The sequence below is a fragment of the Bos javanicus genome, chromosome 29 (genome assembly GCF_032452875.1).
Source record: "Bos javanicus breed banteng chromosome 29, ARS-OSU_banteng_1.0, whole genome shotgun sequence".
In the NCBI taxonomy this organism is placed as follows: Eukaryota; Metazoa; Chordata; class Mammalia; order Artiodactyla; family Bovidae; genus Bos; species Bos javanicus.
Window position 1 is genome coordinate 50,834,139 of NC_083896.1, and position 25,391 is coordinate 50,859,529.

The 25,391-nt window shown below is 52.9% G+C and overlaps 1 protein-coding gene across 3 annotated transcripts in view; it reads right to left on the minus strand.

The window, feature by feature from the left end:
- AP2A2 (adaptor related protein complex 2 subunit alpha 2) overlaps positions 1–25,391 on the minus strand; it is a 67,432-nt gene that overhangs the window by 38,119 nt on the left and 3,922 nt on the right. The gene's annotated exons all lie outside the window — the stretch shown is intronic.

Below are 25,391 nucleotides of genomic sequence, written 5' to 3' on the forward strand. Positions count from 1 at the left end.
CGCTCTGCGCTCCTCACCCTCCTCCCCACGGTCTGCCTGTGTGCTCATCTCAGCCCCCTGACAGCTGTGTACACAGGCCTGGGGAGCAGGCGCCGTTCCCGGGGCCACACGTCTCAACAGCACTGCACAGAGGAGGCTGCTCGTCACACCGCAGGCTGAGCTGTGCGCTCCCTCTGTAAGGTCCCCGCTGCTGCTTCAAAGCAGGAATGCAGGCAAGTAAGTCCCCACCCCAGAGGGAGGAGAGGTTTCCAAAGCAACCGCCCCGGGGCCACCGACAGGCTGGGCACTCACTGACGCCCTGAAGACACATGGCCCACCACCCAGCTTCCACTGCTGCTGGAGAGGCAACCTCCTCCCAGGGAACTCCCAGCACCAGCTATCTTTCACCACTAACTTGCTAACAAACAGGGCTGCACCTCTCCAAAATGAATCCTCCTTCGAGCCCCTTCTATTCTAGCAAGGCCCCAGCCGGGCGGAGCCGCAAGCTCCCCCACCAGGCACTGCTCAAAGTGCCCAGACTCAGGTTAAAACACTTCTGCCCTCAGGGAGACGATGCTCCACCTGGGGACTGCGGGGTGAGTAGAGGCTGGGGGTCTTTAACATGAGCACAGTGGTCAGCTCTGGTGAGCGAGGGGCAGGCCAAGGGGACTGGACTCTCCTTCCCAGCCCCGAGTGCTGGCTTCTTCCTCCGGAAGAGGCGCCCCAGCACTCAAGGGCACCCTACAAAGCTGCAGGCGGGGCGGTGGGTCAAGCACAAACCTTCCTGAAGTTTTCCTGAAAAGGCACCGCCCGCGGCAGCAGCCTTTACCGACTGGGTGAGAGGGCTACGGAACCAGGCCGTGGGCGCCTTCCGCCCACAGGACCTGCAGGGGCACCACAGTGCGGCCTGAGCACGGGCAGGCAGCCGCGGGCGTGCGCCACTCTGCGTGCCCGCGGGCGCAGCTGCGCGTGTGCCCATGCTGGCGTGCGTCTGTGTGAGTGTGCTTCTCCTGAGAGTGCAAGAACTGGTCTGTGCTGCTCCTTGGTAGGCGAACTCTGCTCTGTCCGCCAAGCCCGAGGGAAACAGGCCTGCGTGGCAGGAACTTAGCTGAGCAGAAATGACAAAGGACTGGGAGCGCAGAGGGCAGCATGCAGAACGGAGGGGGTCGACAGCTACTGCCCACGGCGGGGAAGGCACCCCACAACTGCAGGCACGAGGCTGGAGTTCAGGGGGAGGAGGCACAGGAGCGAGGGGGCCCTGGGGGCGTGCCTTGCCTCCGGGGCGGGGGCACGAAGCTGGGGCCTGTTAGCCAAAGCCTGGCCGATTTGCAACGCACACACACACATTCATTTTCACAAGCGGCGCGCAGGATCTCCCAAGGACAAGGGCAGGCTCTGGAGCAGGGCCCTAAGGCTGGATCTGAGCACTGCCTCTGGTTTGCTCTGCAACCAAGGGACAATGACTTCGCATCTCTGAGCACAGCTCCCTTGACAAGGAAAGCACTGAAAGCCACAAGGCCTCACGCCAACACACCACGGCGGGCAGGCAGGAGGAATTCAGTTCAGTCGCTCAGTCATGTCCAACTCTTTGTGAACCCATGGACTGCAGCACGTAGGCTTTCTCGGCCATCACCAACTCCCGGAGCTTGCTTAAACACATGGCCATCAAGTCAGTGATGCCATCCGACCATCTCTCTAGTCCCCTTCTCCTCCCGCCTTCAACCTTTCCCAGCATCAGGGTCTTTTCCAATGACTCAGTCCTTCCCACCAGGTGGCCAAAGGCCAGCACAGCTGCGTCCCCGTGCTCACTCTTGCTCTGGTGCTTCCCCGCCAGACTCCAAGCCGCGTGCCTTCAGTGATGCTCAGTGCCTTACCTGGCGAGGCGGCAGAGTAGAAGGACACGCACTCATCTTCTCCTGCGAGAACTCCAAAATTACAACTCGTTGCTGAACAACCATCGACAGAATGTTGGATCCCACCAAAAAAAGATACCCCACGTCCAAGGGCAAAGAAGCTCCAGCAAGACGACAGGAGGGATAAAATCACGTTTAGAATCAAACCCCACACCCAGCAGAGACGCTCAGAGGGCTCACACAAAACCTTGTGAGCACCAGGACCAGAGCCTGAGCCAGACCTCTGAGCCTCCCGCGAGGGACAGCTTAGCAGCGGCCTGCCGCGGGGCAGAGGCTCCGGGTGTGGCTCCCAGGGTCACACAGCCTGTGACCTGAGCCCTTGTGGAGGAGGTCGCCATTAACCCCACCACAGCGCCGCCGAGCAGACAACCCACAAACTGCAGAACAATTATACCAAAGAAATTCTTGCTGGTAAAGTTCTAGGACCCATAACCCCACAGGTTTCCCTCGCAGCTCCATTGGCAAAGAATCTGCCCGGAGTACAGGAAACCCAGGTTCAATTCCTGAGTTGGGAAACCCCTGGACAAGGAAATGGCAAACCCACTCCAGTATTCTTGCCTGGAGAATCCCACAGACAGAGTAGCCTGGCAGGCTACAGTCCCTGGGGTCATAAGACTTAACAACTAATCCACCACCAGGAGCCATAACAGATTTCCCAACCTGGGGATCTGGCAAAGGTACAGAGAAATCCCAGAGAATGTGACTTTGAGGCTGGTAGGATTTGATTACAGAACTTACACAGGACTGGGGAAACAGACTCTGGGACGGCACAAATAAAATCTTGTGGGCACCAGGACCCAGGAGAAAGGAGCAGTGACCCCACAAGAGACTGACCCAGACTTGCCCAGGAGTGCCCAGGGGTCTCTGGGGAGGCGTGGGTGGGCGGGGGCCTGCTGCAGGGCTGGGGGCACTGAGTGCAGCAGTGCATCATGGGACCTTCTGAAGGAGGTCGCCATTATCCTCATCACCCCCACCGTAGTTTGGTCTCAGGTCAAACAACAGGGAGGAAACACAGCCCCGCCCATCAACAGAAAATTGGGTTAAAGATTTACTGAGCACGGCCCCGCCCATCAGAACAAGACCCAGTTTCCCCCACAGTCAGTCTCTCCTCAGGAAGCTTCCACGAGCCTCTTATCCTTCTCCATCAGAGGGCAACAGACTGGAAACCACTATCACAGAAAACTAAGCAATCTGATCTCATGGCCCACAGCCTTGTCTAACTCAGTGAAACTAGGAGCCATGCCGTGTACGGCCACCCAAGACAGATGGGTCACGGTGCAGAGATCTGACAAAACATGGTCCACTGGAGAAGGGAATGGCAAACCACTTCAGTGCTCTTGCCTTGAGAACCCCATGAGCAGTGTGAAGAGGCAGAAGGGACAGACCCAGGGGACCCCCCGGGCAGAGCGTGGGCACTGCTCCTGGCTCAGAGATGCCAAGAGCACTGCCCGGCGGAGACAGCAGAGGAGGGCGTCTGCGCGACAGGAGAGCCACCCTGGACTGTGTCCCAGTCCGGAGGACTAACCTCACCTAAAGAACACCGCAGGGGACCGGGTCACAGCCCACACAGAGATGCCACGCAGCAGGCAGACGGCCCCACAGACAGAGCAGCAGTGGAGCCTCCAGCCCCAGACAAGCCGGTGAACAGCAAGAAAAGCGGAGAAGGGACTAAAAAATTCACAGAACAACTCAGATGCTAGGTAAGAGAAATCAGGTAAAACAGAATTTAAAAATCATTTCAAAAATGAATAAAAAGAGGGGATTCTCTGGCGGTCCAGTTGTTAAGACCCTGTGCGCTCACTGCCAAGGACCTGGGTTCAATCCCTGCCCAGGGAACTGAGGCCCCACAAGCTGTGCAGCACAGCCGGAAAGAAAAAGAGCAGAAGCCACACACAGAGGTCTGAGGAGAAGTGGAAGGTGCGAAGAGTGAAGAGACAAAAGCGTTCAGAGCAAACAGAAATGAAGACGCCTCCCCGGCGGCTCAGGGGTGAGGAACATGCCTGCTAATGCAGGGGACGCGGGCCAGGCCCTGATTCAGGAGCGTCCCGCACGCCACAGGGCAACGAAGCCCGCGCCGCAGCCACTGAGCCTGTGCTCCAGGGCCCGCGAGCCACAACTGCTGACGCCCTCACGGCTGACAGCTGAGGGTCCGTCCCCTGCCAGGTAACACACCTGCAAGCCTCAAGGCACAGCCAAAAAAGAAAGAAAAAAAAATCCTTTGAACATCTGGGGAAAAAAAAGCAGCTGATACAAGGAAGAAAATGAGACTTGCTCAGGTCTCTGACCCTAGGGGGCTCAGGTCTGGGCTGGACCACTGGGTCCACTGGCTGCACTGTGCCTGGGTGCCCTCATCACCCGGGGAAGACAACACCTTGGGGACCGAGGACATAAACAGTGGCCCTCACGGGCTGGCAGTGCTCCGGCTCCGCAGAGCGAGGCTGTGCCTGAGCCACGGCCCCGGGGACCCCCACAGGCCCGGGGACCCCAACAGGCCCAGAGGACCCCCACAGGCCCGGGGACCCCCACGGCCTCGGGGACCCCAACAGGCCAAGAGGACCCCCACAGGCCCGGGGACCCCCACGGCCCCGGGGACCCCCACAGGACCGGGGACCCCCACAGGCCCGAGGACCCCCACAGGCCCAGAGGACCCTCACAGGCCTGGGGACCCCCACGGCCCTGGGGACGCCCCTCCCCACCCCCACCACCCAGGAACTGCTTAGGTTCTGACTCTCCCGGAACAGGCCATGAGGGAGACACACCACAGACAGATCAACACATCCAAATCCACACTTATGACCCAAATTCACCACACCGCCACCCTCCTCCACGTGGTGAGGACGCCGGGGAGAAACACGAGCCCGGCGCCACCCCCAGGCTCATGAGAGTGAATGGCCCTCCCGGCCAAGCACCTCGCCACCAAGCCCCACCGGCCCACACTGCTGGGAGCAGCTGTAGCAAAAAGTCTGCTCTTTTCAGAAAAAGCAGCAGACCTGGAGAAAGAGAGGTGGCTGCCCACCCTGACTCAGAAGCCCATCCTGACGGGCTGGCCGCAGCCAGAGCAGCCGGATGTGGGGCTGAGCCTCAAAGGCCTGCAGCGAGACCCCCGTGCGGACCCCACCAGAACACGGCAGGCCTGTCGGCCACAGAAAACACCAAGCTTCTAACAGGCAGTTCCCACAGTGGATGTCGGAGCTCTGGGAGCTAATGAGAAACCCAGACCGGCCTACAACCACCACCCCCAAACAAGCTACAGTATGCACCTGGTCAGGAGCAAAGAACGCACTCCAAAGGGACAGGCTTTGAAAAACAGCCTGGAGTTCTACAATCACCACCCGGTTCTTTCTCCTGGAATTACACGCTGGTTCACAACGTGCTGGGTAACGACTCCTTCTTGTCTGCTAGCTGAGCTCTTCAGCTTACAGCGCCAAGTGTTCTCAGAATAGCCTAGTTTCAAACGAAAAGCACAGGGCCTATCCCAGCTCATAGAGCTAACACAGCAGACTGCAAAAATCTTACAGCCATAAGTCTGAAATTTACAATAAAACTTGATCGAAACAAAGAAGTTCAGTCTGTGTGTGCAATGACTTCCCTGAGGAAGCCAAAAGCCCAAAACTGACAACAGAAAAGCCTGCTTCTGAAGAGAGCAGGCTGTGCTGCGGGCGGACGCGGGGAGGACCGCGCCCCAGGCCCGGCCCGGCCTCTCCTGCCTCACGCGGGAGCCGAGCCCCACACAGCGCGTGAGGAGGGCCACACCACGGACCGCCTGAGCGCACGCAGGCCGTCAGGACTATTCTCGGAGTTCTCCCTTTATGCTACCTCTAGTGCACAGGAAGGCTGGGCCTCAGAGCAGAAATCCTTCAAACAGTGGCCGGGAACCAAAGACTTCAGGGAACACTGAGAGCTGCTGTGCCACAGAAGATAAAACCAGCTTGGTCCAGACAAACGCTAACAGTGTGTCTTATTTTAACAACGGAGTGAGACGTAACTCACGTTCCCACAACTCACTCATCTGAAGCGCACAACTCCGCGACTTCGAGCACATTCAGAGGTGTGCATCCATCGCTACTGTCTGATTTTGGAAGATGTTCATCTCCGCAAAAAGAAACCCCATACCCTCCAGCAGTCACTGCTCACCCCTCCCTCCTCGGCCAGGCTCCACTCTTCATCTCCACAGCTCACCTCCTCTAAACGCCTCACACACAAACAACCTGTCCATGTTCTTCTGTGGCCAGTCTCCTTCAGCACTCACAGAAGACGCCACAACTGTTTCAAGGTAGCCTGGGTCAGGACCTCATCCCCTCTCACTGCTGAATAATACTGCGTTATACAGATACACCACATTTGGTCATCTGTCCATCGCTTGATGAATCTGGGGCTTGTTACCACTTTTTGGTTACTGTGACTATGTTGCTAGGAACATTTATGAACAAGTTTTTGTGTGAATCCACATTTCTAGAACTGCTGGGTCGAATGACAGCTCCACGTCTAACTCACAGGAACTGACGAGATGTCTTCCCAAAGGCAGCACCGTCTCTGCTGTGGTCGTCTCCTCGCTCCGTCCTGTCCGACTCTTTGAGACGTCATGGCCTGTAGCCCGCCAGCTCCTCTGTGGGAGTTCCCAGGCAAGAATACTGGAGTGGGTTGCCATTTTCTTCCGGCCATTTCTTCCTGCCATTCCGACACAGGAATCAAACCCCATCTCCTGCATTGGCAGGTGGATTCTTCACCACTGGCCACCAGGAAAGCCCATCTTACTCACCACTATGAAAGAGCCAGGGTTCCAATTCTCCACAATTTTGCCGACACTTGTTACCTCCGTCATTTCAATTCTAGCCATCCTAGGGTGTGAGAAGTGGCTGTCACTGTGTTTTTGATTTGCAGTTGCCTAATGGCTTCTGTTTTCACCTGGACGTCTGTGTATCTACTTTACCCGTCTTTACTTAGGCTATCTGCCTTTTCTCTTTTGGGGGCCACACCACACGGCTTGTGGGATCTTAGTTCCTCGGAGGCCACAGACTGAAGGCAGGCACTCTGCAGTGACAGTAAGGACTGCTAACCCCTGAACTGCCAGGGAAGGCCCTGCTGTGCTGTGATCTTATCTTCATTTATCTCACAGTATTTTTTTAATCTCCCTTGTGTCCTCTTTTTGGAGGGTGTTTGATTTCCACAGATTAGTGAATTTCCCAAATTTTCTCTCATTCAGTTCAGTCGCTCAGTCCTGTCCGACTCTTTGCAATCCCAGGGACTGGCAGCACGCCTCCCCGTCCATCACCAACTCCCAGACCTTGCTCGGACTCATGTCCACCAAGTCCGTGATGCCACCCAACCATCTCATCTTCTATTGTCTCCTTCTCCTCATGCCTTCAATCTTTCCAAACATCAGGGTCTTTTCCAATGAGTCAGTTCTTCACATCAGGTGGCCAAAGTATTGGAGTTTCAGCTCCAGCATCAGTCCTTCCAATGAACATTCAGGACTGATTTCCTTTAGGATAGACTGGTTGGATCTCCTTGCAGTCCAAGGGACTCTCAAGAGTTTTCTCCAATACCACAGTTCAAAATCATCAATTCTTCGGCGCTCAGCTTTCTTTATGGTCCAACTGTCACATCCATAGGTGACTACTGGAAAAACCACAGCCTTGACTATACGGACCTTTGTCAGCAAAGTGATCTCTCTGCTTTTCAACATGCTGTCTAGGCTTGTCATAGCTTTTCTTCCAAGGAGCATCTTTTAATTTCGTGGCTGCAGTCACCATCTGCAGTGATTTTGGAGCCCAAGAAAACAAAGTCTCTCACTGTTTGCATTGTTTCCCCATCTATTTGCCATGAAGTGATGAGACCGGATGCCATGATCCTAGTTTTCTGAATGTTGAGTTTTAACCCCGCCTTTTCACTCTCCTCTTTCACCTTCATCAGGAGGCTCTTCAGTGCTTCTTCGCTTTCTGCCATAAGAGTGGTGTTATCTGCATATTTGAGGTTACTGATATTTCTCCCGGCAATCTTATTCCAGCTTGTGCTTCATCCAGCCCAGCATTTCGCATGATGTACTCTGCATATAAGTTAAATAAGCAGGGTGACAAGATACAGTCTTGATGTACTCCTTTCCCAATTTGAACCAGTCCGTTGTTCCATGTCCAGTTCTAAGTGTTGCTTCTTGACCTGCATACAGGTTTCGCAGGAGGCTGGTAAGGAGGTCTGGCACTCCCATCTCTTTAAGAATTTTCCAAAGTTTGTTGTGATCCACACAGTCAAAGGCTTTAGCATAGTCAATGAAGCAGAAATAGATGTTTTTCTGGAATTCTCTTGCTTTTTCTATGATCTAACAGGTGTTGGCAATTTGATCTCTGGTTCCTCTGCCTTTTCCAAATCCAGTTTGAACTTCTGGAAGTTCTCAGTTCACGTACTGTTGAAGCCTAGCTTGGAGAACTTTGAGCATTACTTTGCTGGTGTGTGAGATGAGTGCAATTGTGCAGTAGTTTGAACATTCTTTGGCACTGCCATTCTTTGGGATTAGAATGACAGCTGACCTTTTCCAGTCCTGTGGCCACTGCTGAGTTTTCCAAATTTGCTGGCATACTGAGTGCAGCACTTTCACAGCATCATCTTTTAGAATTTGAAATAGCTCAACTGGAATTCCATCACCTCTACTAGCTTTGTTCATAGTGATGCTTCCTAAGGCCCACTTGACTTCACATTCTAGGATGTCTGGCTCTAGGTGAGTGATCAAACCATCATGGTTATCTGGGTCATTAAGATCCTTTTTGTATAGTTTTTCTGTGTATTCTTGCCACCTCTTCTTAATATCTTCTGCTTCTGTTAGGTCCATACCATTTCTGTCCTTTATTCTGCCCATATTTGCATGAAATGTTCCCTTGGTATCTCTAATTTTCTTGAAGAGATCTCTAGTCTTTCCCATTCTATTACTATCCTCTATTTCTTTTCATTGATCACTGAGGAAGGCTTTCTTATCTCTCCTTGCTATTCTTTGGAACTCTGCATTCAGATGGTATTTCTTTCCTTTTCTCCTTTGCCTTTCACTTCTTCTCTCAGCTATTTGTAAGCCCTCCTCAGACAACCATTTCGCCTTTTCGCATCTCTCTTTCTTGTGGATGGTCTTGATCACTGCCTCCTGTACAATGTCACAAACCTCTGTCTATAGTTCTTCAGGCACTCTATCAGATCTAACCTCATGAATCTATTTGTCACTTCCACTGTATAATCGTAAGGGATTTGATTTACGTCATACCTGAATGGGTCCACTGGTTTTCCCTACTTTTTTCAATTTAAGTCTGAATTTTGCAACAAGGAGTTCATAATCTGAGCCAGAGTCAGCTCCTGGTCTTGTTTTTGCTGACTGTATACAGCTTCTCCATCTTCAGCTGCAAAGAATATAATCAATATGATTTTGGTATTGACCATCTGGTGATATCCAGATGTAGAGGCATCTCTTGTGGTGTTGGAAGAGGGTGTTTTCTGTGACCAGTGTGTTCTCTTGGCAAAACTCTGTTAGCCTTTGCCCTGCTTCATCCTGTACTCCAAGGCCAAACTTGCCTGTTACTCCAAGCATCTCTTGACTTCCTACTTTTGCATTCTAGTCCCCTATGAAGAAAAGGATATCTTTTTTGGTGTTAGTTCTAGAAGGTCTTGTAGGTCATGATAGAACCATTCAAATTCAGCTTCTTCGGCATTAGTGGATGGGGCACAGACTTGGATTACTGTGATACTGAATGATTTGCCCTGAAAACAAACAGAGACCATTCTGTCATTTTTGAGACTGCACTCCAGCACTGCATTTCAGACTCTCTTGTGCCTATGAGGGCTACTCCAATACTTCTAAGGGATTCCTGCCCACAGTTACCGATTTCTAATTTCACTGCACTGTGGTTGGTGAACACACTTTGTATGATTCCGATCCTTTGAGGCTTTTTTTAACGGCTTAACATACAGTGCATCCTGATAACATACAGTGCATCCTGATAACATACAGTGCATTCTGATAACATACAGTGCATCCTGATAACATACAGTGCATTCTGATAACATACAGTGCATCCTGATAACATACAGTGCATTCTGAGTGACGTTCCCGGGCACCTGAGAACAACGTGCACACCTGCTCTGCCGGCGGCACCGGCCACAGAGGCCCGTGACGTCCGGCGGCTGACGGTGACGTCTCCTCTTCACTGCTGCTCTCCGTCCACTGTCTATTACTGAGCACCAGGTACTAACATCCCAACTACTGACACGACTGTTGAAGTGTCTGTCTCTCCCTTCATTTCTTCGTGTATCTTACTTCATGTACCTTGAGGCTCTGGTACTGGGTTTAGAACTGGAACTCCCCGGCGACCCAGTGGTTAGGGCTCAGCACTTTCACTGCCATGGCCCAGGTTCAGTCAGGGAACTTAAGATTCCGCAATCCATGAGGCATGATCACAAAAAAAGAATCGATATACTGACCCTCTACCATTGTAAAATACGCTTCTACGGCTCTAATAACAGTTCGTTAGAAAGTCTCTTTTGTCTGATGTTAGTGCAGCCACTCCAGCTCTCTTCTGGTTACTGTCTGCAAAGCATATCATTTTTTTCCTTGCACTAGCATCTTTTGTTTATACCTTTTAATCTACAGTGTCTTTTGAACAAAGTATTTAGTTGGACCATGCTTTTTTTTTTAACCCATTCTGCCAACCTGTCTTTTCATTCAAGGGCTTAATTCATTTACATTTAAGATAATTACTAATAAGGTAGGATTTATGCCTGCGATTTTGCTATGTTTCCTAATGGCTGTCATGTTCCTGCATTCTTCCACTGCCTTCTTTTGCACACCATGCATGCTAAGTCACTTCAGTCCTGTCCAACTTTGCAGCTCTATGGACTGTAGCCCTCCAGGCTGCTCTGTCCATAGGATTCTCCAGGCACGAACATTGGAGTGGGTTGCCACGCCCCTCTCCAGGGCATCTTCCCCACACAGGGATGGAGCCCATGTCTCCTCCACTGGCAAGCTCTTCACCACTGGTGCCAGCCGGGAAGGAGAAGTGCTTTTCAGTACACAGTTCAACTCCGTTTCTTTTTACTATTTGTTTTTTAGTTACTTTCCCAGTAGCTGCCTGGGGATCGTAATTAACACTTAAAACAATCTAGATTGATTAATATAAATTTAATTTTAGGGAATTCCCTGGCAGTCCATGGTTAGGACTTGGCACGTTCACTGCCATGGCCTGGGTTCAACCCCTGGTTAAGGAACTAAGATCCCACAAGCCATGTGGCACGGCCAAAGGAAAAATTTCAGTAGTATAGAGAAATTCTGTTCCAATATAGCGCTGTTCCTTCCCTCCTCCTGTGCGGTAGTTTTGTCATACAAATTATACATTTAAACATTACAAGATCATCAGTATAATTTTATTTGGGCTTCCCTTGTGGCTCAGCTGGTAAAAAATCCGCCTGCAATGTGGGAGACCTGTGTTCGACCCCGGGTTGGGAGGATCCCCTGGAGGAGCGAGCGGCTCCCAATTCCAGTGCTCTGGCCTGGAGAATCCCACGGATTTCTAACTTCACTCCACTGTGGCTGGTAAACACACTTTGTATGGTTTGGATCCTTTAAAAGTTGAGGCTTTTTTTTAATAGCTTAACATACAGTCTATTCTGAAGAATGTCCCCTGTGTACCTGGGAATTTTATTTAAACTATATTAAAATTAGTTAAAAACTCCTGTTTTATGCAGTTTCCTTGTAAGTCAGGTAGGAGAGCAGACGTTACAGAAACATAAGGTCTTGTAGATTTGCCCAGCAGCCGCCTTTACCCCTGCTCTCTACTTCTGCATGTGTTCTACCATCGAGTATCCCTTATCGTCGCCTGACCACTCCCTTTAGCATTGTTTTAAATTATTTATTTTTGGCTGTGCTGGGTCTTTGTTGCTGCACGCAGGCTTTCTCTAGTCGCAGCAAGCAGGGGCTTCTCTCCAGCTGCACTGAGCGGGCGTCTCACTGCGGTGGCTTCTCTTGTTGCAGAGTATGGGACATCCAAGCCCAGTAGTGGTGCACGGGCTTAACTGCTCGCAGCAAGTGAGAGCCTCCCAGATCAGGGATCGAACCTGTGTCTCCTGCATTGGCAGGTGGATTCTTAACCGCTGGACCACCAAGGAAGTTCTCCCTTGAATATTTATTGCAGCACAGGTCTGCTAGCAAGAAATTTCCTCATTCTTGTTTATTTAGCAATACCTTAATTTCTTCATTTATGAAAAATGGTTTTGTGTGTTAAAAAGCACAAAAGAGATGTCACTTTGCCGACAAAGGTCCTTATAGTCAAAGCAATGGTTTTTCCAGTAGTCACGTACGAATGTGAGAGTTGGACTATAAAGAAGGCTCGGTACAAAAGAACTGATGACTTCAAATTGTGGAACTGGATCTTGAGAGTCCTTTGGATTGCAAGATCAGACCAGTCCATCCTAAAGGAAATCAACCCTGAATATTGACTGGAAGGACTGAAGCTGAGGCTCCAATACTCTGGCCACCTGATGCAAAGAACCATCTCACTGGAAAAGACTGATGCTGGGAAAGATTGAAAGCAAAAGGAGAGGGGAGGGCAGAGGATGAAATGGCTGGACAGCACCACTGACTCAACATACATGAATGTGAGCAAGCTCCAGGAGACAGCAAGCACAGAGGAGCCTGGTGTGCTGCAGTCGTGGGGTCACAAAGAGTCAGACAGGCCTTAGCGACTGAACAACAGTGCACCTGATGGTGTCCCACAGTCTCTGAGGCTCTGTTCATCTTTCTTCATTCTTTTTGCTTTCTGTTCCTCAACTGGATCTGTGCTTACCTTAATTTAGATCTTAATTTAATTAGAGTAAAAATCCTATTCCCAAATTCACTGATTTCTTTCTTCTGCCAGTTCAAATCTACTCTTGAGCCCCTCTAGTGAATTTTTCATTTTTCAGTTATTGTATTTTCAACTCCAGAATTCCTATTTCATGTTTTTTAAAATAGCACCTACCTTTTCACTGATGCTTCTATTTGGTGAGATATCACTCTCATATATTAATTATTCGGGCATAGTTTATTTTAGTTCTTTAACAATTTATAGTCCTCGTCGAGTATTATTAAGCCTAACGTCTGGGCCCTTTCAAGGACAGTTTCTACTGACTACATTTTTCCTGTGTAAAGACCATATTTTCCTCTTTCTTCGTGCATCTTATCAGTTCTTACTGAAAGCTGGCATTTCAGACAATACACTGAGGCAGCCCTGGAATTCAGACTGTCCCCTTCCCCAGGGGCTGTCGCTGCTGCTGTTGCTGCTCAGGGACTTTCCTGCAAAGCCTGTAAGTCCCCATAGTTTGCAGCTACCCTGAGTCTCTGCTCAGTTAGCTGAGTCATCAGTGACTGACTAGTCAGGGAGTTCTTACATGTGTTGACTAGTGAGTGTCCGGATGCCGCCAGGATCTGTGGACACGCTGAGGCCCACTTTCAGCCCTCAGGCAGTTATCCTCTGCCTTCACTTCTCGTCTGTGCAGGACTCAGGTCTAGACAGCAGGAGGCCAGGCCTCTCTCAGGTCCCCCGGGGCACACACACAGCCCTGCCGAGCACCCTTCAAGATCCACAGCAGTCTGTCAGAGCTGCTCAGGTCCCCGGGCCACAGATACTCCCACTATTTCAGCCCCCAGCTTTGATCGTAACAAAGACACAAGGGTGGGCTCCTCCTCATCAGCTCTGCAAATGGGCTCCTCCAGAGTGCCGAGGCCAGTCAGTAACACCGCTCTGAGCAGAGGACTCCTGAGGGACCCCAGATCCGATCTGGGCCTTCCAAGAGCTGCAAGGCCACTGCAAGGGCTGTAAGACATGGCTGTCAGCTACCCAGGTCACGGCAGAGGAGAACGACAAGAAGTCAAGGTGGAGGTTCAGCAGTTTTACTTGAATAAATCTTCCTGAGATTATGTCAACTTTTAGTTTATTTCCAGAGCTCCAGCACAGTTGAGTTTGACCATTTTTGCTAGTGTGTCACTGCTTTTACAGAGGAGTGGGTTTATGAGGGCCTCACTCTGCCACCCTTACTGAATGGCATCTCTGCTGCACAGTCACAGCCTCTATGGTACAGAGCGCTTCCCCACCCACGGCCCTGGCAGCTCTGACTCCCAGATCCCCACATCCACCCTGCCTTTCCACTCCTCCTGCCTGGACTCAGATGCCTGCCATCTCCTCCAGACCAGAGCAATCAACCTTGTCCTAATTGGCTTCCCTGCCTCAAACTTCATCTAAAATCATCCTCTGCATTCAAAATTACTATTCTACTAATACAAGATAAATGGTAAAGCATCACTCTGCTGTTTAAGACATGTCGACGGCCCCCACGCCACAGAGGAGGTGTGCACGACCAGCTCCAGCGGTTGCCACGCCAAGCGCTCCCACTGCACCCCCCGCCTGCAGGCATGGTCATTCCGGGACCCCCACAAGCCCCGCTGTGTCCCGCCCATCTGTGGCGCTCCCGCTTCCTGCACCTGCAGCTCAGAAAGGCTGCCCGAGCGGCCCCGCGCCACCACACCTGGCCACCCTCTCCGGACCATCGCCAGCCCTCCCTGAGGAGCTGACTACCCTGGTTTTCACTACTCGCCTCACACACTCTCCACTCTGGCTACAAGGGCTGGGCCCCTGTGGGGGAGAGGCCACAGCTCATCACCCTCAGCGTTTAGCACACGAGGAAGAACAGGCTCTGCACAAGGCCCTCTCCTTGTGACCTACTTCCAGCATCCCGACCTCACCTCCGACCTACCTTCCTCTGGGCCTGCTCCATGGCAGCCGCGCAGCCTCCTGCTGTCTCTTCCACACTCGGACTATCGCCCCCCACAAAGGCCTTCACACCTGCTGTCCCCTCCAGCGAGCGCATGACCCAGTGCCTTCCAGTCTGCACAACTGCCACCTTCAGAGCGAGACCAGCCCCGGCCACGCGTCTGAAGTGGAGCGCCCACAGCCCTGTGTCCCCCGCCACCTCCTCACCTGCACGTTTCCCTCTTGCACATCCTGTCTTCTCACATATGATGCAACTTTTTGTTTTCTATTTCCACCCACCAGAATGTAAGCTCCACAGGAGTGGGCAGTTCTGCGTGTTTTAGGCCCGGCTATATCCCCTGGCGCTCAGCAGGTGCCCGGTGAGGAATGCACACCCTGCGGAGTGTGCCCCATGAGAGCAGCGGATGTCCTGCACTAGCAACGGTCCCCAGGGCTTTCAAGTGACCAAGCCAGGAAACAACGAGCGTCACTGCGCCCGGAACGGCCACCAGAGCAGGTGGCGTGCTCATCCCCAGCGCAGAGCTCTGCACGAGGTTCCCTGTCCCTGAGCCCACCCTATCGGGGGTCTGGCCCGCTCTCCTCCAGGAGGACACTCACCCCCTCCACTGCCGCCAGCACATCCGATCGCGACTAGAACACCTCTCGCCTCCCACGCAGGCCTCCTCTGACCCACTTCCTCTGAGGTCCAGAGGCCTTCACGTACAGGTGGACCTGTCACTCACCTGGCTCTTCAGCAGCCTCCCACACGACACCTCAGGGAACTCAGACTGCCGCGGGGAAGGGCCGCGCCCTCTGTGCTGCGGTGCGCAGGGCTCTCAGGGCCTGGAGCAGGGCCACGCGGGCAACTCAGCCCAGCCTTGCTCCCTCCGGGCCCAGCTCGCGTGCTGTGTCCTGGAGAGGCCTCTGTGAACACCCTACCTGACGCAGGCTCCCTTCCGTGCTCCACCGCGATGACATATACTCTACAAATATTTCCAGTTTCAGAAGTTGGAGCTCAGGGTTCAAAGTAACTCTTCGAAAAGTTAGGAATTCAGACTCTCCTGACTGATTCATCATCGGCAATTACAGAATCCACTGGCGTCCCCGTAGACTTCTATTTACCACGCTCCATCACCAGCAAGAAACTGCCTAGTTGCCACAGGTCACACCTGTGAGGCAGATCCTCCCAAGACGCCTGTCCCCTGCCCTGACCTCTGGGGCCTGGAGCACTGTGAACTGAGCCCTAAGAAGCAGGTGTTCTGTGAACAGAGACCAAGCCCACCCGCTTGCTGCCTCGAGTAAGAAGTAAAGTAAGAGCCACAGAATTCCAGGTTCTCTCAGCAATTCTACTAGAAACTCATGTCAAACGTGTCTAGTGAGAACCACCCACCCACACTAAGTTCACAATAAAAGGTATTATCACTCCACTCCGGAGTCAAAAGGTAAAAGCACACAGTCACATTATTCTTTCCCAGGACCTCCCTCAGGGAGCCGTTAATCCATGGCATAGATAATGGCCACCAAGGTGATGAAGGTGTGCATGGCGTGTGTGTGTGTGATATACAGAATCGGTCCAAAACTTATTTAAAAGAAGACTATGATGAGAGTGGACACCACCACAGCCCTGGACACTGGAAAGAGACCATGGTTGTGGACTCATCTAACAAAGCAAGCTGGACTCCAGCCGCCCACAGGAGGGACCAGCAAGAAGCAAGTCCTCGTCAGAGAGTGTGGCAGCCTCAGGACCTGAAGGTGCCTCAGGAGGGGCCCTGGGGGCCAGGCTGGAAGAGACAGAAGGAGCAGCAGCCGCTCCCCCAGCCCGGCCACACCCCTAAATCCCAGCAGAAGACAGCAGGCTGCCCCCCACAAAGCAGGAACACCCACCTGCAGGCCTGGTGACACCACCACACGCTGGAGGGAGGCTCAGAAAAGCAGAGCCGAGAGACAGACGCCCAGAGCAGTGAGACCCTCGCCCAGAGCAACCGCAGCCAGGCTCCCCACACCCGCCTCCTCACCCAGCAGGAAGGGAGCCTGAAGCTTCTCTGAAGACGACGGAGAAGACGGCTGACACATGGCTTCCCTCGTGAGAGAGACCCTCAGCCCTCACCCCTCGGCCCACAGCGAGGCCTCTGCCGAAGCCCGACCCATGCCAGCCGTCACTGGTCCATGTGATGGCCAGACACTGATCACGAGGCACCCGGGCCAGCTCCCAGCACGAGCCAGAGACGGACACAGACCTGCAGAAAAAGAATTCAGACCAGAGGGGCAACGCAGAGGAGCAAACCCCAGACAGTAGACATTCTCACACAAACAGAAGAAAGCACCCTTCAGGAACGAGATGCCAGCAGCAAAGGGCCACCCTGCCAAGAAGGAAGCCCTGGAGGGGAGGGAAGGAGAAGTCAGGAGTCTGGGATCAATGTATACACACCGCTATATATGCAGTGGATGACCAACATGGGCCTACTGCATAGCCCAGCAAACTCAACTCAGCATTTTGTAAAGACCCATAAGGAGAAAGAATCTTTAAAAAGTAGACACACGAGTGCGTGTGACTGGCTCACTTTGCTGCACACCTGAAACTAACACAACACTGTGAATCAGCCCTGCTCCAGTTTAAAAGAGAGCGTGAGAGAGCCCTTAAGACGTGCAGCAAAGAGAACTCTCGCCCACTATCCATGGAAAGGAAACTGGGGCAGCACCTATGGAGAGCAGTTACTACATGATCTGGCCATCCCACTCCTGGACACACACCCAGAAGAAACCCTAATTCAAAAAGGTGCAGGCACCCCAGTGTCCACAGCAGCGTTACTCACAGCAGCCAAGACATGGGGGCAGCTTAAGCGTTCACTGACAGATGAGTATACACAGCCTTAATAAATATGGTATGGAAGTGAAGTGAAGTGAAACTCGCTCAGTCGTGTCCGACTCTTTGTGACCACATGGACTATGCAGTCCATGGGATTCTCCAGGCCAGAATACTGGAGTGGGGAGCCTTTCCCTTCTCCAGGGGATCTTCCCAACCTAGGGATCGATTCCAGGTCTCCCGCATTGCGGGCGGATCTTTACCAGCTGAGCCACCAGGGAAGTCCTGAATATGGTATATGTACACACATACACATGTACCCACACATGTGTATGGTACATTCTTTATGAACATGCTGTGTAAGTATACACACACGCACAGTACTCAGCCATGAGAAAGAACAAGCTAACGCCATCTGCAGAAACGTGAACAGGCTCAAAGATTATCATACTCAGTGACGTCAAACAGAGAAATATCGTATGGTATCACCTGTACGTGGGATCTAAAGTGACACACGTGAACTTATTTATAAAACAAAAACAGAACTTCTTTGGCGGTACACTGGGTAAGAATCTCCCTGCCAAAGCAGGGGACAAGAGTTCAATCCCTGGTCCAGGAAGATTCTGGATGCTGTGAAGCAACTAAGCCCACGCACCACAGCTACTAAGCCCACATCCCGTGCACCGAGAGCCTGTGTTCAACAAGAGAAGCCACTGCAAGGAGAATGCTGCACGCAGCAACCAAGACCCAGCAGAGCCAAAAATAAATAAATACACGTTTTTTGAAAAGTCAAATCATTATCATTCTCGGCCAAGAATAATATTTTCAGACAGTAATTAAATGCTCTAAATCAATTAAATTAAAAACTGTGACACATCAGAACATGGGAAAAGGAAAGCTTAGGTAAGTTAAATCCTCATCTTCCACAGTAAGATAAGAAGTCAATAAATAATGGCTAAATGGAGAAAAACACCCATGACTGATATGCAATTTAACATGTAATTTAGAATAAGTAATCACATTTTTAAAGTAAACATGAGAAAAGATGGATGTAAAATGAAAATAATCGACTTAAGCTTAGAAATGAGGGAATGGGGTGAGGGTCCACTGTTTTATAATTAAGGGGACGGCACCCACTCCAGTGTTCTTGCCTGGAGAATCCCACGCACGGAGAAGCCTGGTGGGCTGCAGTCCATGGGGTCGCACAGAGTCGAACACGACTGAAGTGACTTAGCAGTAGCAGCGGCACCCACTCCAGTATGGTCGCCTGGAGAATTCCGTGGACAGAGGAACCTGAGGGCTACAGTCCATGGGGTCAGTAAAAGTCAGACACAAAGGAGCGACTAACCCTCTCTTAAACTACATTCTTGATTTTGTTTTTCATTTCTTTAAATATTTACTTAGGAACAAGTAAATAGCAAAAATTAATATAATTGGGAAGACCTGCCCAAACACTTACTATGACACTACCCCTTCCCCGCCATACAGGATGAATGACCCCCAGACCCGCTGGCCCTAACCGTGGTGCCTTAGAAGATCTGGTGCCCCAGAGCTGCCGTTCCAACAGTCACGCTCCCTGCACGCCACAGCAGGGACCCCCAGGGCCTCATCCTTGCAGCTCTAGTGAGCAACTAGATCAGGAGAGCAAATTCTGAGTCCCACCGCCCCGCCCAAGCACTACGACCCACTCTCTCTGCCCCTCTCAGCCCTCACCCCAGCCCAGCCAGTCTCCACCCATCTCGAAAAGCATGCCTGACCCGCCTCCTCCATCGGAGCACTTGCTGGCAAAACCCCTCCCTCCACCCTGGCCCGTCACTCCCGATCTGCCTCCCCACCCCTAGGGGTCCTCACCTTTCTCACCTGGTCCAGAGGCTCCTAACTGTCTTCCCTCCTATCTCCCCAAAGCCAAGTCCTTCCTCTGCTCACCTGCAAGATCCCGCCACGCGCCCCACCTTCCTCCGGCTCTGAAGCGCAGGTACAGTGGCTCCCCACCCACCGCCAGCATTCCAAGGACACCTGCCCCCAGCTTCCCCACCCACACTGCAAGCCCCTTTCGTTTTTCCCTTTAGGTTCCCCTCAACACAGGATGTGTGCATGTGTGTTCAGTCACTCAACTGTGTCTGCCTCTGCGACCCCATGGACTGTAGCCCGCCAGGCTCCTCTGTCCATGGGCTTTCCCAGGCAAGAACAGTGGAGTGGACTGACACTTCCTTCTCCAGGGGATCTTCCTGACCCAGGGATCAAACTCCCATGTCTCCCGCGTTGGCAGGTGGATTCTTTGCCACTGAGCCACCTGGGGAGCCCCAACACTGTGTACAACGCGTGTACGTTAAACTTACTTATTTCACGTCTGCCTCACTGGGACATGAGCCACACGAGGGCACTCCTGGTCGGTTTTTCTGTTCCATGTGTGAAATATGCACCCAGGAATTTGCTGAACAAATGCGTTAATCTTAAAAAAGCACTCTTGACCCAATCGTGATAGGCAGAATGCCCCTCAAAGACACTCACACCCCAATCCTAGGACCCCGTGAGTCTGCAGATGTCACTAAACCTGGGGAGCCCCGGGAGCCCTGCGGGAGCCCCGGGAGCGGTCAGGGAGACCCAGGTCTGGATGGACTGGCTGAGGGCATGGGGAGGGGAGTGGGAGAAGAAGGCAGGCAGTCTCCAGGAGGACTGAGGCTCTGGGAGGCGCAGGCCAAGCACCTGCTGCCAGGCTGTGCCCGCTCTGATCCCAGGAGTGCGGCTGTGCGCTGGGAAAAGGGCGCTCCCGTGTCAGAGCAGCCCTGGGGTCTCTACCTCCTCCCTCCCATTTCCCAGTTCTTCTCCTGGGAGCTGCCCGTCAGGCCCCCCGCCCAGTCCCCTCCTTCGACCCCCTGGCCAGCCCTCCTCCCTGGCCCAGGCCCCCCTGGACTCAGGCACATCTGGAGCTCTGGCCATCCTCCTGGAGAGCTGGCTCAGCAACGCACTTCAGAGGAGAGGTCCGGAGCCCTAGTCGCTTGGGTCTGGGTCCTCAGGGGACCATTTCAGGAGCCGTGCCTCGGCCTCCTTGGCCTCCGCCCCTTTCTCCATGAAACAGGGAGCACCTCAGTACCCGCTGTGAAGTATCAGCTGCGTAAACAGAGGTAAAGCTTCTGTGACGATCGCCACCCCCTCCGTCAGCTTCTAGCTCGGATTCCAGTCTCGTGGTCTCACATGCCACCTACACACGACACCGTCCGCTCACCTCCGAATTCCACCCTTGGGGTCCGCACGCACGCTCCACATTACTCCCAAACCTACTGCTGTCAACAGGGTCAGGGTCTACCCCCCCACCTCAGGCGGTACAAACCTGAGAGAAATATAGGAAATAATAGTTTTCAGACACTGGACCACAGCCTGTGGGAGACAGCGGCCACTGAGAGGACGGCAACGCGAGGAGCCGCACCACTTCCCGGGGGCCCAGCCCGAGGCCCCTGAAGTGAGGGCGTGCACGCAGAGTAACGCGGAAGTCAGTCCTGTCTACTCTCACAGAATCTAAGTCTCTGAAAGAACAGGGACTGGGGCCCTTCAGTTACGCACTGAATCCCTGATGCCTAGGATAATGCCCGGCACGCAGCAGGCACCAACAGGTTTCTCAAGTGAATGAATGAATTGAACAATTATGTCAAAAAATAAGAGTCCAGAAAAACAAATAAATTTTTAAACACGCACGTTCAAAACACCCTTCACTCTTGGAGTCGTATCAAAACTATCACAAAACAACAAAAACGCAATATGAAAACCAGTATTTTCTTAGCTACTTATACAGCAGATTTATGTCAGATCTACAGTAAATGCTGCATCAGAGAACATGCATCAGACACATAAGCCCCAGCAGAACAGCGCCTCCTGTCCCTCTGCAACCAGCTTCCCCGTAAGACAGTCTGGGAGGCTGTGGACACAAGGACCCACAGCCCGTCCACGGAAGGCAGCCTGAGAAAGGCCAGGCCTTGGAAACTGGACGACTCAGCACCACAGACCCACAGGCCCTCCACCCCTGCGGCACCCTCCGTGCCGGGGAGGCTGGCGCGCTGCTCCAGGCGAGGACGACTCAGGCCGCAGGTGAGTGATGAGAGCACCAAGTCTGAACGGGGAACTGACTGAATGGAAGCTGTGTGCTACCTGAGAGGAGCCCCTGAGGCTGTGAGGAGCGAGTCCAGGGCAGGAGGCCCGCGGAAGGCGCCCGGCACGTGCGGACGAGCCTCCATCCCCCACAGCCCCCAGTGCGACCGAGCACTCGCCTCATCACCGGAGACTCTGCTCTCGCAGGCACGGCGAGGGTCAGAAGAAGGCTCTGGTCTGGTAGTACCATACCAGACACACACCCCGCACAGTAACCGGCCAGAAAAAGCTATTTTTCAATAGCAATAAATACAATCCAAAAGTATTCCAAAATATTCACTTTTTTGCTCTATTTTTCCCACTGTGCTTTAAAAGACTATTCAGTATCAATGTAGTGCCCTTTTTCAGTGCTGTTTAAACTGCAACAGAAACTCATAATTGCCCTCCCAACCCCAGCACACGAAGGAAGGCTGGCCTTAGGAAAAGCAAAGCAGGATCCCCACACAGCGCCTGACCCCTGACCCCACCCTAAGCAGCTCAAGGTGCTCTAAGTACACGGAACACCTAATCCTCACGACACCCTTCTGCTGCCATCAGAAGGGATCTTTAAAGGGGAAAGACAGGCACCGCAGTGCAAAACAGAAGCCAAGCAACCCAATTTGGATTTGGTGCTCACACTTTTAAGCGATCCTGCAGATGAGAGCAGGTGGGAATGGCCACACAAGGGAGACACGTCAAGTACAAGGAGGTGGTGAACGTAAAGCCGCTCAAGGCTCACAGAGCTGGGAGGGGTAGATGTTTTCTTGTTTTTAATTTTTTGCCTATGCTGTGTGACTTGCAGGATCTTAGTTCCCGGACCAGGGATACAACGCAGGCCACTGGTAGTGAAAACACCAAGTTCTACCCACTGGACCGCTGGGGAATTCCCTCACTGGGTTTAAATTTGGGGAAAAATGAAGACTCCCAGCTGTCTTGGGCCACAATTTGCAAAACTGAGAAAGAAAAAGGGACAGACTCAGGATGCGACTCCAAGCATCGGCCAGACGCCCCTCCCTTAACAAGCACGTCCAATCCTCAGCCAGCCACTCCCCCTGCCCAGGGCCAGGAGTGAGCCAGGGAAGAGGGGCTGGTCTCCCTGCAGAGACAGTCCTCTCTTTCTGGGGCACAGGCCTGTGCGGGCACCTCACTCCCCTCCTTAAACCTGGAGCACCCCAACTCCCACAGACGCCGAGGGGCAGACCGCCGGCCCACCCCACACCTGCCCACCTCCTCCGGTCCCACCGGGCGGCTCCCCCAGCAGCCCCTGACCCCCTGCCCTCGAGTGCACGGGCAGGCGCCGTGAGCCCGGCCGTCCTCCTCTTTGCAGGGCAGAGACTGCACCTCGAGGGGACGCGATGCACTGGGCAAGGCCAGGCCTGCCTCTTCCCTTGTGGCACCGCACCTCGCGGCCCCACACCCTTCCTGGTCCTCTTCCCACGTTGGCCTCCAAGGCACTGCTTTAAGTCGGGCACTTCCTCCCAACGTGCTCTCTCTTCTACGCATCCTGGCGTCCCTCACAAGCCTCCCTCCACAGAGGGCAAGGGCTGACCTCAGCACACAGCCCCAGCTCCCCACTACGAGTGAACACCCACCGCCACCCAGCCTGAAATTCTCCTCCTAGGCAAGCGACACGCACTGCTTTCCGTGACATCTCACCTGTGTCGATTTTCATCCCAAAGTCAGGAAGACTCTGAAGAAGGCCAACGCCACAATCAGTGAGTTCAGTTCTGTGGTCTGAAGCCTCAGACACCCTGTGACCTAGTGAAAACTGCTCATTTTTGTCTTCTAACGAGTATCTCTCAATTCGTTTGGTAAGCTGATGAAGGGACTTCCCTTTACTCCACCCTGCACCCACGGGAGCTGACAGAAGCCATGGGCTCTCTACCTCCCCCTGTGGGGCCCACCAAGCCCAGTGGCACCCAGAGGGAGGGAGGCATCCCCGCACACCCTCCCTTCATTTCCTCACACGGAGCAGGGTGGGGAGCGAGGACCACACAGGCTTCGATGGACAAAGACGCTGGACAGAGCCTCAGGCCAACGTGGAGTGCGCCCAGGTGGACTCCCACTCCCGCTTTGGTTGCCAAGCACCCGCGTCCCTCTACTCCTCCCTCTGCCCCCTCCCTAGACCTCCGCTCTCCAACCTAGGGGCTCTCTCAGGGCAAGGACCCACCTCCGCCACCCTGTCGACTGACTCTGAGGACGCAGAGCGGGAACTCACGTCCCGTGTGTCTGTCTGCAAGCACCTCTGGGGCCGGGAGCTTCGTGCTCAGCTGCTCAGAACCCCAGCGGTGTTTCACACAACAGGCCCAGATGCTTCCCTTTAACCGAAACCTGAGGCCCACGCCATCCAGAACTCAGAACTGCTCAGCCTCTGGGAGGAAGCCCAGCACGTGACCGGGGCCACGGCCCCCACGCGTCCCGTTCACCGGGAGGGGACCGCCTAGAGCTTCACGGCAGCGCTGCACCAGACGTGTCTGCCACAGACTCACCAGGACTTTCCCTCCTTGGAGCCTCAGGGGCCTTGAAATCCGGACGAAGGGAGGCCGACCTCGCACCCAAGACCCGCAAGTGACGTTCGAGCAAAGAGAGAGCCCTGGTGCTCAGAGCTCCCACCAGGGCCCCTCGGGCTGCTCACAGTAATGCCAAGTGTCTTTTCCCACAGCACTCCTGAACCTTACCCTCGGGTCTGACCCTGTATGACTTTTTTAAAGCCAAGAAATGCCACTTAATCCCCAAAAGACAGTCTTTGCAATAATTTCACAGCTATAAAATCCTGATATGTGTTGCTGCCAAAAAATAAATAAATAAACAGAGTGAAAATCATTTTAAGAGGAAAGAGAGGTAATGCTGAGAATCTGGCCTGAGAATACACTCCTCACCAGGGCACCTCGACATCTCACAGAGGACAGAGAGAGGAGCCAGACACGGCGGGGACACGGGGACTCCCTGAAAGCCGCAGCGTGCAGTCAGACCAAAGACTTCCTTCCTCTTCCAGCCTGGAGGCCCAGCCCTTCCCCGAGCCTCGGCACAAACTTCCTAAATCTAAGGAATATAAATTATGCATAAGAGTGCAAAAGGAAATATGCAACAAGAGCACTTTTTTCAAAAAGTCAGCATTTTTTAAATGTACAGACAAGACTAAACTGAACCTTACTTAAATCAAAAAAAACTTTAAAAAGTTAAAATGCAGACTGACCATCCCTGATTCTGATCTTTACTACTACCCCGGAAAATCAAGTGTCAACCCTGTGTTTCATTTTAACATTGAAGTTTGACACTGAATTTAAATTTTCATGTCCAATTTATGACTCATAACAAATGGAATTTTACGAACAAGTAAAATTTTTTAAACTGTAGTCATGCTGAAATACAATTCAAAGGAGTTCCCAGTTTCAGCGAAGTTATTAACAACAGAAGCGGGGGGATCAAGCTCCGTGGTGACCAGAGGACAGGGCACTGCCCGCTGCCCTCCAGCTAAATCACTGCGCCGGCAGCAAAACCACACGCTTGCTCCAAGAGCAGGGAAACCGCTTTCGGCCAATGGCTAATTACATCTGTCCCCTTGAATCCCTTCATTTGAGTGAGTGCCTGGAGGGATTAAATGAAAAGCCTCCAAGCACCTTGGAAGTGTCTCGACTTGTCTGTGCAGCCCCAGCTCCCGCCACCGCGTGCATGGAGGAACAGATGGCATTTTCCTGCCCGCTGGCGACACGATGGGCTCCACAAGAACGAGTCTCACCCCTTCTCTCCCTCAGCGCGGTCCCCGTTACTTTGTGGTCAGTTCTGACATTTTCAGCAGGTTCTACATCTGGAGCAATGTTC